A 19,009-nucleotide genomic window follows, 5' to 3' on the forward strand; every position below is an offset into this window, starting at 1 on the left:
AAATAAAATCTTTAAACCAACAAAGAAAATAAAAAAATTCAAAGATAAAGGTAAAAAACTTTTTCAAGCTAAGTACATTAATTTATCATAACGGAACCGTGGTAATGTTCCACGAACCCAAATAAAACCAAAAGATATAATAGCAAGCTTAATAAAAAATATAAAAGAATAAAAATCACCGCCCAAAAAAATTAAAGCCAATAACATTCTTATGAAGACAATTCTAGTATATTCAGCTAAAAAAATTAAAGTAAAACCACCTGCACCATACTCAATATTAAATCCTGAAACTAACTCAGATTCCCCTTCAGCAAAATGAAAAGGAGTACGATTAGTTTCAGCTAAGCAAGAAGCAAAACAAGCTAAAGCTAAAGGAAAAGAAATAATAATAAATCAACAATAAAGCTGATAGTTTATAAAATCAAACATATTAAAACTACCAATTAAAATAATTAAAGACAATAAAATTAAAGCTAAACTAACTTCATAAGAAATTGTTTGAGCAACAGAACGAAGAGAACCTAATAATGAATAATTTGAATTAGAAGATCAACCAGCAATTATAACAGTATAAACACCTAATCTAGTACAACATAAAAAAAATAAAAATCCATAAGAAAAAGAACACATATAAGTTAAATAAGGAAAAATTACTCAAACGGCTAAAGAAATCATTAAATTAAAAACAGGGGAAAAATAATAAAGTAGGTAATTAGATATAATAAGAATTGGCTGCTCCTTACAAATTAACTTAATAGCATCTCTAAATGGCTGAGGAATTCCAACAAAACCTACCTTATTTGGACCCTTTCGAATCTGAATATAACCTAAAACCTTACGCTCTAATAAAGTTAAAAAGGCAACACTAATTAAAACACAAATAACCAATAAAAGAAAATTCAAAATAAATATAAATAAATCATAAAGTATCAATACTATTTGTAGAAAAAATCTACATAAATGAATTCTAAATTCAACACATTAATCTGTCAAAATAGTAAATAAATTAATATTAATCAATATAACAAAAAATATTTTAACCATATGGTCCTTTCGTACTAATATGGATTAACACTCTTAGGATAGAAACCGACCTGGCTCACGCCGGTCTGAACTCAGATCATGTAAGAATTTAAAGGTCGAACAGACCTAATCATTGGGCTCCTGCACCCAAAATTTTTCTTAATCCAACATCGAGGTCGCAATCTGCTTTGTCGATATGAGCTCTCAAAAACAATTACGCTCTTATCCCTAAGGTAACTTAATCTTATGATCATAAATTATGGATCAAAATAACAAACATAAATAAATGATATAATAATGAAGAGTTTATCTATTCTTCATGTCACCCCAACAAAACATCATCATTAAATATAGAAAGACAAACAAAAAACTATATAAAAGTAAAATGTCAAGCTCTATAGGGTCTTCTCGTCCTAAAGAAGAATTTAAGCCTTTTGACTCAAAAGTTAAATTCAAAAATTTATTAAGAGACAGTTGATTTCTCGTCAAGCCATTCATTCCAGCCACTAATTAAGAGACTAATGATTATGCTACCTTTGCACGGTCAAAATACCGCGGCTCTTTAAAAATACGCTCAGTGAGCAGGCCAGACCTCAAAATATAAACAAGAGGACATGTTTTTGATAAACAGGCGGAAATCAATTTTGCCTAGTTCCTTATAATAAGTTCACAAGGTAAAAATTTCATACAAATAAATATACTAATTCTATCATTATTACAAAAATTTTAAAATTAAATTAATAATCTTAATAAAAAACCTAAAATATTTATAAAATCAAAATAAAAAATAATGAACTAAAACGTAATCTTAAAGATAGCTGGTTTAAAGCTTACTATTATATTTCTATAAAATAAATTATAGGTTATTAACTTCAAAGCTTATCCCTTAAAGAATAAATAAGTTAATATTTTTACTTAAAAAATTAAATAAAAACAAATAACTTGAAAAAATTAAATTTTTTCTTAAGAAACTAGATATCTTGGGAAACGATTAACATCTCATTTCTATAAATAATTTAATAATAATTATGATACATTAACTATAAATTATTTATAAATCAACCCAAATCGAGACAAGTAAAATAAATACTAAAATTTTGATAAACCCTGATACAAAAGGTACAATAAATAAAATCTACTTAAAAAAATTTAAAATAATATTTCATAAAACACTTACATTACCAATAAACTATAATTTAAAAAATCAATTCTATAAAATATACTAAGACAAAAATACAATAAAATTATTTATATTAATTAATTAAATAAACAAAAAATAAATATAATAAAATAAATAATCAAGATATCCTGATTTGCACAGAAAAATTTTCAGTGTAAATGAAATACTTTACTAATAAGTTATATCTTGAAACTCTTCCTAGATACACTTTCCAGTACATCTACTATGTTACGACTTATCTCATCTAAATTGAAGCTACTTTAAAATAAAATAGAATAATCAATAATGAGAGCGACGGGCGATGTGTACACATCTCAGAGCCAATATCAGTTAAATTAAATAAATTAAATTACTATCAAATCCACCTTCATTAACAGTATTTCACTATCAAATCCGTTATAAACAAAAGTCTATTGTAACCCACCTCCTCTTAACTATAAGCTGCACCTTGACCTGAAATATTTTATAATTATAAATCTTGAGAATTATAACTCTAAAAAGATTCTCTGATAACGGAGATATACAAACAAATAAATTAAGTAGAGTAAATCGTGTATTATCAATCATGGGGTAGGTTCCTCTGAATGGAATGAGATACTGCCAAATTCTTTGGGTTTAAAGACCTTAACTAATAGTACCCTGGTAAATATAATTAACATTTAAAATAATAGGGTATCTAATCCTAGTTTATTATTTAAATTTCACAGATTCATAAAAAGGGCCACAAATAAATTTTAACATTTCACCTTACAAATTTATATTTCAACCCTAATAATATAAACAACTGTTTTAACCAATAATATTCACTTGTATCAATCGTATAACCGCGGCTGCTGGCACGAATTATGCCGATACTAAATTGCTAAATCCAAAATCACTTGATAATTAAATCAAATTACTGCAAAAAGAACATTTAGTCTAACAAAACTTACATATAATACAAAGAAAAAGTGAATAAACAAGCAAGAATAACACTTTTAAAAATAAAAAATAAGAAAATTTTAAATCTATTAAATCAGGAAAAAATAAAAGATTCAAATATTTAAAGAAAAAAAAAGAAAAAAACCACAAACATTAACAAAAAAAAAAGAAACGCCCCTATGTATGACCACAACAACTTCTCTATTATATATAATTAAAGATTAATATGGAACATGTATAGCAATAAATGTATTATATTCTTTCTTATTTAATCTTTCTTTTCACTAATAAATAAAGAAAGATTAAATAATATAATAAATATATGATTAGTATGGTTAATTCATCCAAATAATATAAATCTTAGCCATATAGGTAGGGCAATTGCAAATGTTAATGCTAAATGTCTTGTTCTAGTAAAAATATAAGGGAATAATCCTATGAAATTGTTAAATAATATTATAATAAAAATTGAGATGAAAATGAATGTTGTTCCATTAAATGATTTTGGTCCAAGAAGTGTTTTAAATTCATTATGTAAGGTTAAATTTAGTTTATTTCAGATAATGTTAATTCGTGATGGTGTAAGTCAAAATAGTGATGGGATTAATAATAGTCCTAGAAATGTTCTAGTTCAATTTAATGATAAATTAAAGATGTTAGTTGATGGGTCAAATGTTGAGAATAGATTTGTTATCATTTTCAATTTAAGTTTTTTATTTCAATTGTTCCTTTTTCTGCTCTTTTAATAAGGTTAGGTTTAAATGAGAAGAAGTTTATTTGATTAAACAAGATTAATGTAGCTGAAAATATAATGAATAGTGAGAATCATATAAGAGGGGATATTTGAGGGATTTGGATATAATTTCCCCATCAGAAGTAGTCGTTAATTTACTATTATTTGGTTTAAGAGACCATTACTTACTTTCAGTCATCTGATGAATTTCAAGGTGTACTAATTTTTTTTAGTTACTTTAGATTGACACTCTAATGTTATTTATTTTAACTAACTCCTTAAATTATCTTAGATAATCACTTAATAAATAAATTTACTGAAGTTCTTTCAATTACAATTGGTATAAATCTGTGGTTTGCTCCACAGATTTCTGAGCATTGTCCAAAGAATAATCCAGGTCGATTTATTGTGAATGTTCCTTGATTTAACCGACCTGGCGTTGCATCAATTTTAACCCCTAATGCAGGAACTGCTCATGAGTGTAGAACATCTGATGCTCTTGTTAATACTCGTACTTCTGTATTTATTGGTAGGATTTTTCGGTTATCTACATCTAGTAGTCGGAATCCATCATTTTCTAGGTCTTGTTCTGGTGTTATATAAGTGTCAAATTCTACGTCTATGAAGTCTGAATATTCATATCTTCAATATCATTGTCGGCCAATGGTTTTAATTGTAATTATTGCATCTACTGAATCATCAAGTAAATATAATAGTCGTAATGATGGAAGGGCAATAAAAATTAATGTAATTGCTGGTAAAGCTGTTCAGATTGTTTCAATTAAATGTCCATGAAGTATATTACGGTTAGTATAGGCAATAAATAATATATAACTTAGGGCATAACCTACAATTACTGTAATTAATAATAATACGACCATAGTATGATCATGAAAGAATGATAATTGCTCCATTAATGGTGAAGCTCCATCTTGAAGAGATAAATTTGATCATGTTGCCATTAATAAATATTTTCTAATAAAAGGTCAAACCTTTATTTGTAGAGCTTAAATCTACTGCACTAATCTGCCATATTAGAATCTAGAGATTAATGGTAATTCTGAGTAACTATGTTCTGCAGGAGGGTCATTTTGTAGTCATTCTGTTGATCTTCTTATGTTAGCTCTAAATATAATTGCTCGGTTTGTAATCATTCTTTCTCATATAATTACAATGAATATAATGATTCCTACAATAGAAATTGTAGACCCAATTCTTGATACTACGTTTCATGATGTATATGCGTCTGGGTAGTCAGAGTATCGTCGAGGTATTCCTGCTAATCCTAGGAAGTGTTGAGGAAAGAATGTTAAATTTACTCCAATGAATATAATTGTAAATTGGATTTTTAATCATGTATTATTTATAGTTAATCCTGTAAATAGTGGATATCATTGAATGACACCTCCTATAATTGCAAATACTGCTCCTATAGATAATACATAATGAAAGTGGGCTACTACATAATATGTATCATGTAATACAATATCAAGTGATGAATTTGCTAATACTAATCCTGTTAATCCACCAATTGTAAATAGGAAAATAAATCCTAGAGCTCATAATAATGGTGGATTGAACTTGAATTTAGTTCCATATAATGTAGCTAATCATCTAAATACCTTAATTCCTGTAGGTACAGCAATAATTATTGTTGCTGATGTAAAATATGCTCGTGTGTCAACATCCATTCCTACTGTAAATATATGATGTGCTCATACAATAAATCCTATTAGTCCAATTGATAGTATAGCATAAATTATACCTAATGTTCCAAATGATTCAATTTTTCCTCTTTCTTGACATACAATATGTGAAATAATTCCGAACCCCGGTAGAATTAAAATATAAACTTCTGGGTGTCCAAAGAATCAAAATAGATGTTGATATAGAATTGGGTCACCCCCTCCTGCAGGGTCAAAGAATGATGTATTTAAATTTCGATCTGTTAATAATATAGTAATAGCTCCTGCTAAAACTGGAAGTGAAAGAAGGAGAAGTAATGCTGTAATAGCTACAGATCATACAAATAAAGGTGTTTGATCTAAAGTTATACTTTCTGATCGTATATTAATTGCTGTTGTAATGAAATTCACAGCACCAAGAATAGATGATACACCTGCTAAGTGCAGTGAAAAAATAGCTAGATCTACAGATGCACCCCCGTGTGCAATAGCTCCTGCTAGAGGAGGGTAAACTGTTCATCCTGTACCAGCACCATTATCTACTATAGAAGATGTAAGAAGAAGGGTTAGTGAAGGTGGTAGTAATCAAAAACTTATATTATTTATTCGTGGAAATGCTATATCTGGTGCACCAATTATTAGTGGAACAAGTCAATTACCAAATCCACCAATTATAATAGGTATTACTATAAAGAAAATTATTACGAATGCGTGAGCTGTAATAATAACATTATAAATCTGGTCATCCCCAATTAGAGATCCGGGTTGGCCAAGTTCAGCACGAATAAGTATTCTTATTGATGTTCCTACTATTCCTGCTCATGCTCCAAATATGAAGTATAAAGTACCAATGTCCTTATGGTTTGTTGAGAATAATCATTTTTGCGGTAAGATGGCTGAATTTTAGGTGGTAGACTGTAAATCTACTTATGAGATGTTTTCTCTCTTATCATATTTAGGTCTTATATTCAATTATGATTCTAGACTGCAATTCTAGAGGTGTAAAATTTTACTAAGGCCTGAAAGATTATTCTTTTAATTATAACTTTGAAGGTTATTAGTTTGATTAACTTAAGTCCATAGTATAATGAAATTAAGGTTGATGTTGAAATCAATCCTATTGTTGAAATTATTACTGTTATAGGAAGAATGATTCTTGATTTTTGGGACTTTATCTTTATAGATCACGAATTTTCTGTGTATGATATAATTAGAGCTGAGAATCTAATACGTATATAGTAGTAGAGTGTAATTGTAGTTAATACAACTATAATAGTTATAATAGTTGTTATATTGTTTTCTATTAATGATTGTATTACAATTCATTTTGGTAAGAATCCAAGGAATGGAGGTAGTCCACCTAAAGATAATAAAGATAAGAATATTATGAATTTAATTTCGGTTTTTATATTTCTGGCTGAATAAATTTGATTTATGAAAAATAAATTTATTTGCTTAAATAATAAAACTATAATTAATCTTAATAGTGAGTAAATAATGAAGTATAGTTCTCAGATGTTTTCTCTGACTGTTATTGATCTAATTATTCAACCTAGATGTCTGATTGATGAATATGCTAAAAGTTGTCGTAAGGATGTTTGATTTAAACCTCCTATTGCCCCAATAATAATTCTTAAGATAATAATTGTTCAAATAAAAGTTCTTAATTGAATACAATAAGATAAGACCATTATTGGGGCGATTTTTTGTCATGTTATTAATGTTAAACAATTATTTCATCTTGATGCTCCTATAACTTCTGGAAATCAGAAATGGAAAGGTGCAGCTCCAATCTTTAATAATAGTCTAGATCTAATTATTATTGATGGGATAAATTCTGTTTCCCATCCCATGGGATATTTTATTTGAATCAGCAAAATTGAAAATAATATTATTGTCGATGCTATTGCTTGGACAATAAAATATTTAATTGATGATTCATTTATTATTATATTTTTATTTCTTGTTAGGAGCAGAATAAATGAAAGTAAGTTGATCTCAAGTCCTATTCAAACCCCAAATCAGGAATTTGATGAAATGGACAGGATCGTTCCTATCATTAATGTTGATAGGAAGAGAAGTTTTGTAGAGTTGTTGGTCATTAATAAGGAGAGGATTGATACCTCTATAAATGGGGTATGAACCCATTAGCTTCTTTAGCTTACCTTTTTACATTAAGGTGTATGATGCACGTTAGTTTTTGATACTAAAGGAGGTAGTTTAATTCTATCTTATGTAATTTTAATGAAGGTAATTTTATTTACTTTATTTACCCTATCAAGGTAACCCTTTAATCAGGCACTTCATTTATTTAATATATAAATCGAAAGTTTTTTTTGAAATTCTTTTATGTATTATTTTGTTTAATTAGGATTAATTTATCCTGCTCATTTTATTTTTATATATATATATATATATATATTAAATAATTTATATTAATATATTACATTTAATTGAAATTAAAGTATTATAAGTTCATCTTACCATTATCAATTGATTATTGTAATGCAATTATTTACCTAGGATTATAGCTACTTATATTTTTAGCTTAAAATAATAAATAAAATTATTAATTTAAATATAAAATATTATAATTAATATAAATAATTATATTAATTATAATAATATAATTATGTAAATTATCTATAATTAGATTATTTAACTAATATATATGAAAGTTAACTTAATATAAAAAAAAGAATTCATATTAATAACATATTATATTAAATTACATAATTGTATAAAATATATTTATTATATTATTTAATCTTTCTTTATTTATTAGTGAAAAGAAAGATTAAATAAGAAAGAATATAATACATTTATTGCTATACATGTTCCATATTAATCTTTAATTATATATAATAGAGAAGTTGTTGTGGTCATACATAGGGGCGTTTCTTTTTTTTTTGTTAATGTTTGTGGTTTTTTTCTTTTTTTTTCTTTAAATATTTGAATCTTTTATTTTTTCCTGAATTAATAGATTTAAAATTTTCTTATTTTTTATTTTTAAAAGTTTTATTCTTGCTTGTTTATTCACTTTTTCTTTGTATTATATGTAAGTTTTGTTAGACTAAATGTTCATTTTGCAGTAATTTGATTTAATTATCAAGTGATTTTGGATTTAGCAATTGATTTAGTATCGGCATAATTCGTGCCAGCAGCAGCGGTTATACGATTGATACTAGTGAATATTATTGGTTAAAACAGTTGTTTATATTATTAGGGTTGAAATATAAATTTGTAAGGTGAAATGTTAAAATTTATTTGTGGCCCTTTTTATGAATCTGTGAAATTTAAATAATAAACTAGGATTAGATACCCTATTATTTTAAATGTTAATTATATTTACCAGGGTACTATTAGTTAAGGTCTTTAAACCCAAAGAATTTGGCGGTATCTCATTCCATTCAGAGGAACCTACCCCATGATTGATAATACACGATTTACTCTACTTAATTTATTTGTTTGTATATCTCCGTTATCAGAGAATCTTTTTAGAGTTATAATTCTCAAGATTTATAATTATAAAATATTTCAGGTCAAGGTGCAGCTTATAGTTAAGAGGAGGTGGGTTACAATAGACTTTTGTTTATAACGGATTTGATAGTGAAATACTGTTAATGAAGGTGGATTTGATAGTAATTTAATTTATTTAATTTAACTGATATTGGCTCTGAGATGTGTACACATCGCCCGTCGCTCTCATTATTGATTATTCTATTTTATTTTAAAGTAGCTTCAATTTAGATGAGATAAGTCGTAACATAGTAGATGTACTGGAAAGTGTATCTAGGAAGAGTTTCAAGATATAACTTATTAGTAAAGTGTTTCATTTACACTGAAAATTTTTCTGTGCAAATCAGGATATCTTGATTATTTATTTTATTATATTTATTTTTTGTTTATTTAATCATTTAACATAAATAATTTTATTGTATTTTTGTCTTAGTATATTTTATAGAATTGATTTTTTAAATTATAGTTTATTGGTAATGTAAGTGTTTTATGAAAAATTATTTTAAATTTTTTTAAGTAGATTTTATTTATTGTACCTTTTGTATCAGAGTTTATCAAAATTTTAGTATTTATTTTACTTGTCTCGATTTGGGTGATTTATAAATAATTTATAGTTAATGTATCATAATTATTATTAAATTATTTATAGAAATGAGATGTTAATCGTTTCCCAAGATATCTAGTTTCTTAAGAAAAAATTTAATTTTTTAAAGTTATTTGTTTTTATTTAATTTTTTAAGTAAAAATATTAACTTATTTATTCTTTAAGGGATAAGCTTTGAAGTTAATAACCTATAATTTATTTTATAGAAATATAATAGTAAGCTTTAAACCAGCTATCTTTAAGATTACGTTTTAGTTCATTATTTTTTATTTTGATTTTATAAATATTTTAGGTTTTTTATTAAGATTATTAATTTAATTTTAAAATTTTTGTAATAATGATAGAATTAGTATATTTATTTGTATGAAATTTTTACCTTGTGAACTTATTATAAGGAACTAGGCAAAATTGATTTCCGCCTGTTTATCAAAAACATGTCCTCTTGTTTATATTTTGAGGTCTGGCCTGCTCACTGAGCGTATTTTTAAAGAGCCGCGGTATTTTGACCGTGCAAAGGTAGCATAATCATTAGTCTCTTAATTAGTGGCTGGAATGAATGGCTTGACGAGAAATCAACTGTCTCTTAATAAATTTTTGAATTTAACTTTTGAGTCAAAAGGCTTAAATTCTTCTTTAGGACGAGAAGACCCTATAGAGCTTGACATTTTACTTTTATATAGTTTTTTGTTTGTCTTTCTATATTTAATGATGATGTTTTGTTGGGGTGACATGAAGAATAGATAAACTCTTCATTATTATATCATTTATTTATGTTTGTTATTTTGATCCATAATTTATGATCATAAGATTAAGTTACCTTAGGGATAACAGCGTAATTGTTTTTGAGAGCTCATATCGACAAAGCAGATTGCGACCTCGATGTTGGATTAAGAAAAATTTTGGGTGCAGGAGCCCAATGATTAGGTCTGTTCGACCTTTAAATTCTTACATGATCTGAGTTCAGACCGGCGTGAGCCAGGTCGGTTTCTATCCTAAGATTGTTAACCCATATTAGTACGAAAGGACCATATGGTTAAAATATTTTTTGTTATATTGATTAATATTAATTTATTTACTATTTTGACAGATTAATGTGTTGAATTTAGAATTCATTTATGTAGATTTTTTCTACAAATAGTATTGATACTTTATGATTTATTTATATTTATTTTGAATTTTCTTTTATTGGTTATTTGTGTTTTAATTAGTGTTGCCTTTTTAACTTTATTAGAGCGTAAGGTTTTAGGTTATATTCAGATTCGAAAGGGTCCAAATAAGGTAGGTTTTGTTGGAATTCCTCAGCCATTTAGAGATGCTATTAAGTTAATTTATAAGGAGCAGCCAATTCCTATTATATCTAATTACCTACTTTATTATTTTTCCCCTGTTTTTAATTTAATGATTTCTTTAGCCGTTTGAGTAATTTTTCCTTATTTAACTTATATGTGTTCTTTTTCTTATGGATTTTTATTTTTTTTATGTTGTACTAGATTAGGTGTTTATACTGTTATAATTGCTGGTTGATCTTCTAATTCAAATTATTCATTATTAGGTTCTCTTCGTTCTGTTGCTCAAACAATTTCTTATGAAGTTAGTTTAGCTTTAATTTTATTGTCTTTAATTATTTTAATTTGTAGTTTTAATATGTTTGATTTTATAAACTATCAGCTTTATTGTTGATTTATTATTATTTCTTTTCCTTTAGCTTTAGCTTGTTTTGCTTCTTGCTTAGCTGAAACTAATCGTACTCCTTTTGATTTTGCTGAAGGGGAATCTGAGTTAGTTTCAGGATTTAATATTGAGTATGGTGCGGGTGGTTTTACTTTAATTTTTTTAGCTGAATATACTAGAATTGTCTTCATAAGAATGTTATTGGCTTTAATTTTTTTGGGCGGTGATTTTTATTCTTTTATATTTTTTATTAAGCTTGCTATTATATCTTTTGGTTTTATTTGGGTTCGTGGAACATTACCACGGTTCCGTTATGATAAATTAATGTACTTAGCTTGAAAAAGTTTTTTACCTTTATCTTTGAATTTTTTTATTTTCTTTGTTGGTTTAAAGATTTTATTTATCTCATTTGTTTAGTGACATTTTTTGAGAAAAGTTAATAGAAGAGTTAAACTTCTAATTTTATGTTTTCAAAACATATGCTTTTCCTAAGCTAATTAACTTTATTCCTTAATTAATTTATCTCATGCGTTTGCGACATGGACATTAATTAAGAAATATGTGAAGTAAATAATTGTTAAGATTTGACCTGTTATAATATAAGGTTCTTCAACAGGTCGTTTACCAATTCACGTTAGTAAGCATACAACAACTACAATAATTCAGAATAAAATTTGATTAATAGGGTAAAATTGAATGCCTCGGAATGGTGTTTTATTATAAAATGGTAAAATTATTAAGATTGTAATTGATAAAAATAATGCAATAACACCTCCTAACTTATTAGGGATAGATCGTAGAATTGCATATGCAAATAGGAAATATCATTCTGGTTGAATGTGAACTGGTGTTACTAATGGGTTGGCAGGTACAAAGTTATCTGGATCTCCTAATTGGTAAGGATTAATTAAACATAGTATAATTAATAATGATGTTATTATTACAAATGTAATAGAATCCTTAAAGGTAAAGTATGGATGGAATGGAATTTTTTCAATATCTCCATTTAGTCCAAGAGGATTATTAGATCCTGTTTGGTGAAGAAAAAATAAATGAATTGCTGCTATAGCAGCAATAATAAATGGTAATACAAAATGGAATGTGAAGAATCGATTTAATGTTGCATTATCAACAGCGAATCCTCCTCATACTCATTGGACTAAATCTGTTCCTAAGTATGGGATTGCTGATAATAAATTAGTAATTACTGTTGTACCTCAAAAAGATATTTGGCCTCAGGGTAAGACATATCCTATAAATGCAGTTGCTATAACTAAAAATAAAATCACTGTACCAATTATTCAGGTATGTATATATATATAAGATCCATAGTAAATTCCCCGTCCTACATGTAAGTAAATACAAATAAAAAATATAGATGCTCCATTTGCGTGTAAGGTTCGGATAATTCAACCATTATTTACGTCTCGGCAGATGTGTACTACACTACTGAATGCTATTTCAATATTTGATGTATAATGTATAGCTAAAAATAGTCCAGTTACGATTTGAATTACCAAACATAACCCTAATAGGGATCCAAAATTTCATCAAAATGAAATATTTGTTGGGGCAGGTAAGTCAATTAAAGAGTTATTAATAATTTTAATTAAAGGATGTCTTAATCGTAAGGGTTTATTCATTAGTAATTATCTTATTTTACGAATAGGTCCCTGATTAATATTGGTGATTTTAACAACTGCTAGTAGTGCTAAAAATAAATAAATTATTATTATTATTGTAATAATGAATGTTGGTCTATTATATAATTTTTCTAAAGATATTGTTATTTCTTGATAATTGATTGAATTATCAATATTTTTAGTTTCGGTGTTTTTGAAAAAGTCTATAAATATAGATATATCTAGAATAATTAATATTAATACGATAAATACTCACATTATTAATGTAATAATTATAGTGATTGATTTAGGCTGAAATATTTCGTTTGATGCAATTCTTGTAATGTAAATAAATAATACTAGTATACCACCAAGAAATGTTAAAAATAAAATTTATGATAATCAATATCTTTCTATTATTGTTCCTGTTATTAATCCAATTAGGAAGGTTTGAAGGATAATAAAAAGCATTATTGATATTGGGTGTCTTAATTTAATAAAATTAATATTTATTACATTTGATAATGATATAATTATTATTTTGATCATTTCAGGGGTTAGTTTATTTAAAATACCGGTTTTGGGGACCGATGATGGAAGCTTTTCCACCTCTGAAGTTTTAAAAGTGGGGGCTGGACTTATTTCCGGTTTACAAGACCGGCGTTTTTTTTAAACTATTAAAACTAATGTTTATATTCTCTATTTTTACTTCTTTATTGATTTATTTTGCTGGTGTTTATGTTTTTTCTTCTAAACGTAAACATTTATTAATGGTTCTTTTGAGATTAGAATATATTGTTCTTTCTTTATTTATGTTAGTTATTGTTTTTCTTATTGAGTTTGATTATGATTATTTTTTTCCTGTTATTTTTTTAGTTTTTTCTGTTTGTGAGGGTGCTTTAGGCCTTTCTATTTTAGTTTCAATAATTCGTTCTCATGGTAATGATTTTTTTAATTCTTTTGGTTTATCTTTATGTTAAAGTATTTATTTATAACTATTTTTTTGATCCCTCTTTGTTTATTAAATAATTGTTGATGGTTGGTTCATTCTTTAATGTTTCTGTCGGGTTTTGTTTTTATAATTTGTGTTTATTCATATGCTGATTTGAATATAATTAGATATTATTTTGGTGTTGATTATTTTTCTTTTAGTTTAATTTTACTTAGTTTTTGGATTTGTTCTTTAATAATCACTGCTAGAGGTTCAGTTTATTTAAGTTCATATCATTCTAATTTTTTTGTTTTTATGGTTTTGATTTTAATAATTATGCTTTATTGTTCATTTGCTAGATTAAGTCTTCTTTCTTTTTATATTTTTTTTGAGGCTAGATTAGTTCCTACTTTGCTTTTAATTTTGGGTTGGGGTTATCAACCTGAGCGTTTGCAGGCTGGTGTTTATTTAATTTTTTATACTTTGGTTGCTAGATTACCTTTATTATTAGTTTTATTTAAGGTTTATGATTTTTCTAATACTTTATATTTTCCTTTCTTGGTTGATTTTGGTTCTTATTATTTTATGTTTTATGTATTTATAATTTTGGCTTTTTTAGTTAAGATACCTATGTTTTTGGTTCATTTATGACTTCCTAAGGCTCATGTAGAGGCCCCTATTTCAGGTAGAATAATTCTTGCTGGTGTTTTATTAAAGTTAGGTGGTTATGGTATTTTTCGTGTTATAAAGGTTATTTCTTATTTGGGTTTAAAGTTTAATTATTTTTGATTGTCTTTAGGTTTATCTGGGGGTGTTATTGTAAGATTTATTTGTTTTCGTCAGGTTGATTTAAAGTCTTTAATTGCATATTCTTCTGTTGCTCATATAAGAATGGTTATTGGTGGATTGATGACTATGAATTGATGAGGTTGTGTAGGTTCTCTTTCTCTAATGGTTGGTCATGGTTTATGTTCTTCTGGTTTATTTTGTTTATCTAATATTATGTATTATCTATAGGAGCAGTATTTGCAATTATAGGAGGTGTCATTCAATGATATCCACTATTTACAGGATTAACTATAAATAATACATGATTAAAAATCCAATTTACAATTATATTCATTGGAGTAAATTTAACATTCTTTCCTCAACACTTCCTAGGATTAGCAGGAATACCTCGACGATACTCTGACTACCCAGACGCATATACATCATGAAACGTAGTATCAAGAATTGGGTCTACAATTTCTATTGTAGGAATCATTATATTCATTGTAATTATATGAGAAAGAATGATTACAAACCGAGCAATTATATTTAGAGCTAACATAAGATGATCAACAGAATGACTACAAAATAACCCTCCTGCAGAACATTGTTACTCAGAATTACCATTAATCTCTAGATTCTAATATGGCAGATTAGTGCAGTAGATTTAAGCTCTACAAATAAAGGTTTGACCTTTTATTAGAAAATATTTATTAATGGCAACATGATCAAATTTATCTCTTCAAGATGGAGCTTCACCATTATTGGAGCAATTATCATTCTTTCATGATCATACTATGGTCGTATTATTATTAATTACAGTAATTGTAGGTTATGCCCTAAGTTATATATTATTTATTGCCTATACTAACCGTAATATACTTCATGGACATTTAATTGAAACAATCTGAACAGCTTTACCAGCAATTACATTAATTTTTATTGCCCTTCCATCATTACGACTATTATATTTACTTGATGATTCAGTAGATGCAATAATTACAATTAAAACCATTGGACGACAATGATATTGAAGATATGAATATTCAGACTTCATAGACGTAGAATTTGACACTTATATAACACCAGAACAAGACCTAGAAAATGATGGATTCCGACTACTAGATGTAGATAACCGAACAATCCTACCAATAAATACAGAAGTACGAGTATTAACAAGAGCATCAGATGTTCTACACTCATGAGCAGTTCCTGCATTAGGGGTTAAAATTGATGCAACGCCAGGTCGGTTAAATCAAGGAACATTCACAATAAATCGACCTGGATTATTCTTTGGACAATGCTCAGAAATCTGTGGAGCAAACCACAGATTTATACCAATTGTAATTGAAAGAACTTCAGTAAATTTATTTATTAAGTGATTATCTAAGATAATTTAAGGAGTTAGTTAAAATAAATAACATTAGAGTGTCAATCTAAAGTAACTAAAAAAAATTAGTACACCTTGAAATTCATCAGATGACTGAAAGTAAGTAATGGTCTCTTAAACCAAATAATAGTAAATTAACGACTACTTCTGATGGGGAAATTATATCCAAATCCCTCAAATATCCCCTCTTATATGATTCTCACTATTCATTATATTTTCAGCTACATTAATCTTGTTTAATCAAATAAACTTCTTCTCATTTAAACCTAACCTTATTAAAAGAGCAGAAAAAGGAACAAATGAAATAAAAAACTTAAATTGAAAATGATAACAAATCTATTCTCAACATTTGACCCATCAACTAACATCTTTAATTTATCATTAAATTGAACTAGAACATTTCTAGGACTATTATTAATCCCATCACTATTTTGACTTACACCATCACGAATTAACATTATCTGAAATAAACTAAATTTAACCTTACATAATGAATTTAAAACACTTCTTGGTCCAAAATCATTTAATGGAACAACATTCATTTTCATCTCAATTTTTATTATAATATTATTTAACAATTTCATAGGATTATTCCCTTATATTTTTACTAGAACAAGACATTTAGCATTAACATTTGCAATTGCCCTACCTATATGGCTAAGATTTATATTATTTGGATGAATTAACCATACTAATCATATATTTACACACCTTGTACCACAAGGTACACCGCCTGCATTAATATCATTTATAGTACTAATTGAAACAATTAGTAATGTTATTCGACCAGGTACATTAGCAGTACGGTTGGCAGCAAATATAATTGCAGGACACTTATTATTAACCTTATTAGGAAACACAGGACCATCTATAGCAATAAACTTAATCTCATTACTAATTATTGGACAAATACTTCTATTAATTCTAGAATCAGCAGTAGCAATAATTCAAGCCTATGTTTTCTCAATTCTAAGAACTCTATATTCTAGAGAAGTATATTAAACCTATGTTAACAACTCACTCAAACCACCCATTCCACTTAGTAGACTATAGACCTTGACCATTAACAGGAGCAATTGGAGCAATAGTCCTAGTATCAGGACTAGCAAAATGATTCCACCTATTTAATATTAACTTATTCATAATTGGATTTGGAATTACCCTACTAACTATAATTCAATGATGACGAGATGTAGTACGAGAAGGAACATATCAAGGATTACATACAGGATTTGTATCAATTGGATTACGATGAGGAATAATTTTATTTATTGCATCAGAGGTATTATTTTTCGTTTCTTTTTTTGAGCATTCTTTAGAAGAAGATTAGCACCAACAATTGAACTAGGAATACTATGACCTCCAATAGGAATTCAACCCTTTAACCCTATACAAATTCCATTACTTAATACAGCTATTCTTTTAGCATCAGGAGTAACAGTAACATGAGCACATCATAGTTTAATGGAATCTAATCATACTCAAGCACTACAAGGATTATTCTTCACAGTGTTATTAGGACTATACTTTACAATACTTCAAGCATATGAATATTGAGAAGCACCTTTTACCATTGCAGATGCAGTTTATGGATCAACATTCTTTGTTGCAACAGGATTCCATGGTTTACACGTAATTATTGGAACAATCTTTTTATCAACATGTCTACTTCGACACTCAATAAATCAATTTTCACCAAGACATCACTTTGGATTTGAAGCAGCAGCATGATACTGACACTTCGTAGACGTAGTATGATTATTCTTATATATCTCTATTTATTGATGAGGTAGATAATTGTTTTTCTAGTATAAATAGTACATTTGACTTCCAATCAGAAAGCTTGATATAAATCAAGAAAAACAATTCTAATTCTATCAACAAGAGTTTTCATTAGATTTATTATTCCAATAATTGTTATAATCCTGGCATTAACACTATCAAAAAAATTAATTAATGATCGAGAAAAAAGATCACCATTTGAATGTGGGTTTGATCCAAAAAGATCAGCACGAATACCATTCTCAATACGATTCTTCCTAATCGCAGTAATCTTTTTAATTTTTGATGTAGAAATTGCACTAATTCTACCAATTGTAATTATTTTTAAAACTTCAGACATTATAATCTGAACAGTATCAACAATATTTTTTATTCTAGTTCTATTAGGAGGACTATACCATGAATGAAACCAAGGAGCATTACAATGAGCAGAATAAAGGGTTGTAGTTAAATATAACATTTGGGTTGCATTCAAAAAGTATTGATATTATCAATCAACCTTAAATAGAATAAGAAGCGAAATATTGCAGTCAGTTTCGACCTGGAAGATTGGTATGTACTACCCTTATTCTTATTAATTGAAGCCAAAAAGAGGCGTATTACTGTTAATAATATAATTGAACTATAATAGTTCCAATTAAGGAAATGTAAAGCCAATATGAAAGCTGCAAACTTTTTATATTAGCGGTTAAACTCCGTTAACATTTCTAAAATTTATATAGTTTAAATAAAACATTACATTTTCACTGTAAAAATAATATATCTATATTTATAAATACTTAAAAGTAAAAATACTTCCTTAACATCTTCAGTGTCACGCTCTAATTATAAGCTATTTAAGTAAACGAAAAACAATATTACCAAAATAAATATTCAAAAAATAAAAGTTAAAAGATAAATCTTGAAATTAGAATCATATCAACCTTGAATATAACCAATTAAATAAATAAATAATCTATATAAACCTTGACCACCAAGTAATTCACCTCAACCATAATCAAATGACTTAGATGAATAATAACCTATTTTTAAAGGAATATATCTAATAAACTTAGTTGAAAGAAAAGGTATAATCATATAGAACCAGCAAATCTAACAAAAGAAAGTATACTTAAAGAAAATAAATTATGAGAAAAATCAAAATTAGAAATAAGATAACCTAAATAAGCACCTAAAATAA

General features: G+C 26.9%; 2 long non-coding RNA genes across 2 annotated transcripts in view; one reads left to right on the plus strand and one right to left on the minus strand.

Moving 5' to 3' along the window:
• LOC126355112 (uncharacterized) overlaps nucleotides 1-19,009 on the plus strand; it is a 165,988-nt gene that overhangs the window by 139,735 nt on the left and 7,244 nt on the right. The gene's annotated exons all lie outside the window — the stretch shown is intronic.
• Nucleotides 999-10,734, minus strand: LOC126355120 (uncharacterized). The gene is made up of 2 exons (XR_007565451.1): nucleotides 9,854-10,734; nucleotides 999-1,768 (listed from the first exon to the last, which is right to left on the minus strand). It is a non-coding gene; the product is annotated as an uncharacterized LOC126355120 (long non-coding RNA).

The sequence above is a fragment of the Schistocerca gregaria genome, chromosome 3 (assembly GCF_023897955.1).
Source record: "Schistocerca gregaria isolate iqSchGreg1 chromosome 3, iqSchGreg1.2, whole genome shotgun sequence".
Taxonomy (NCBI): Eukaryota; Metazoa; Arthropoda; class Insecta; order Orthoptera; family Acrididae; genus Schistocerca; species Schistocerca gregaria.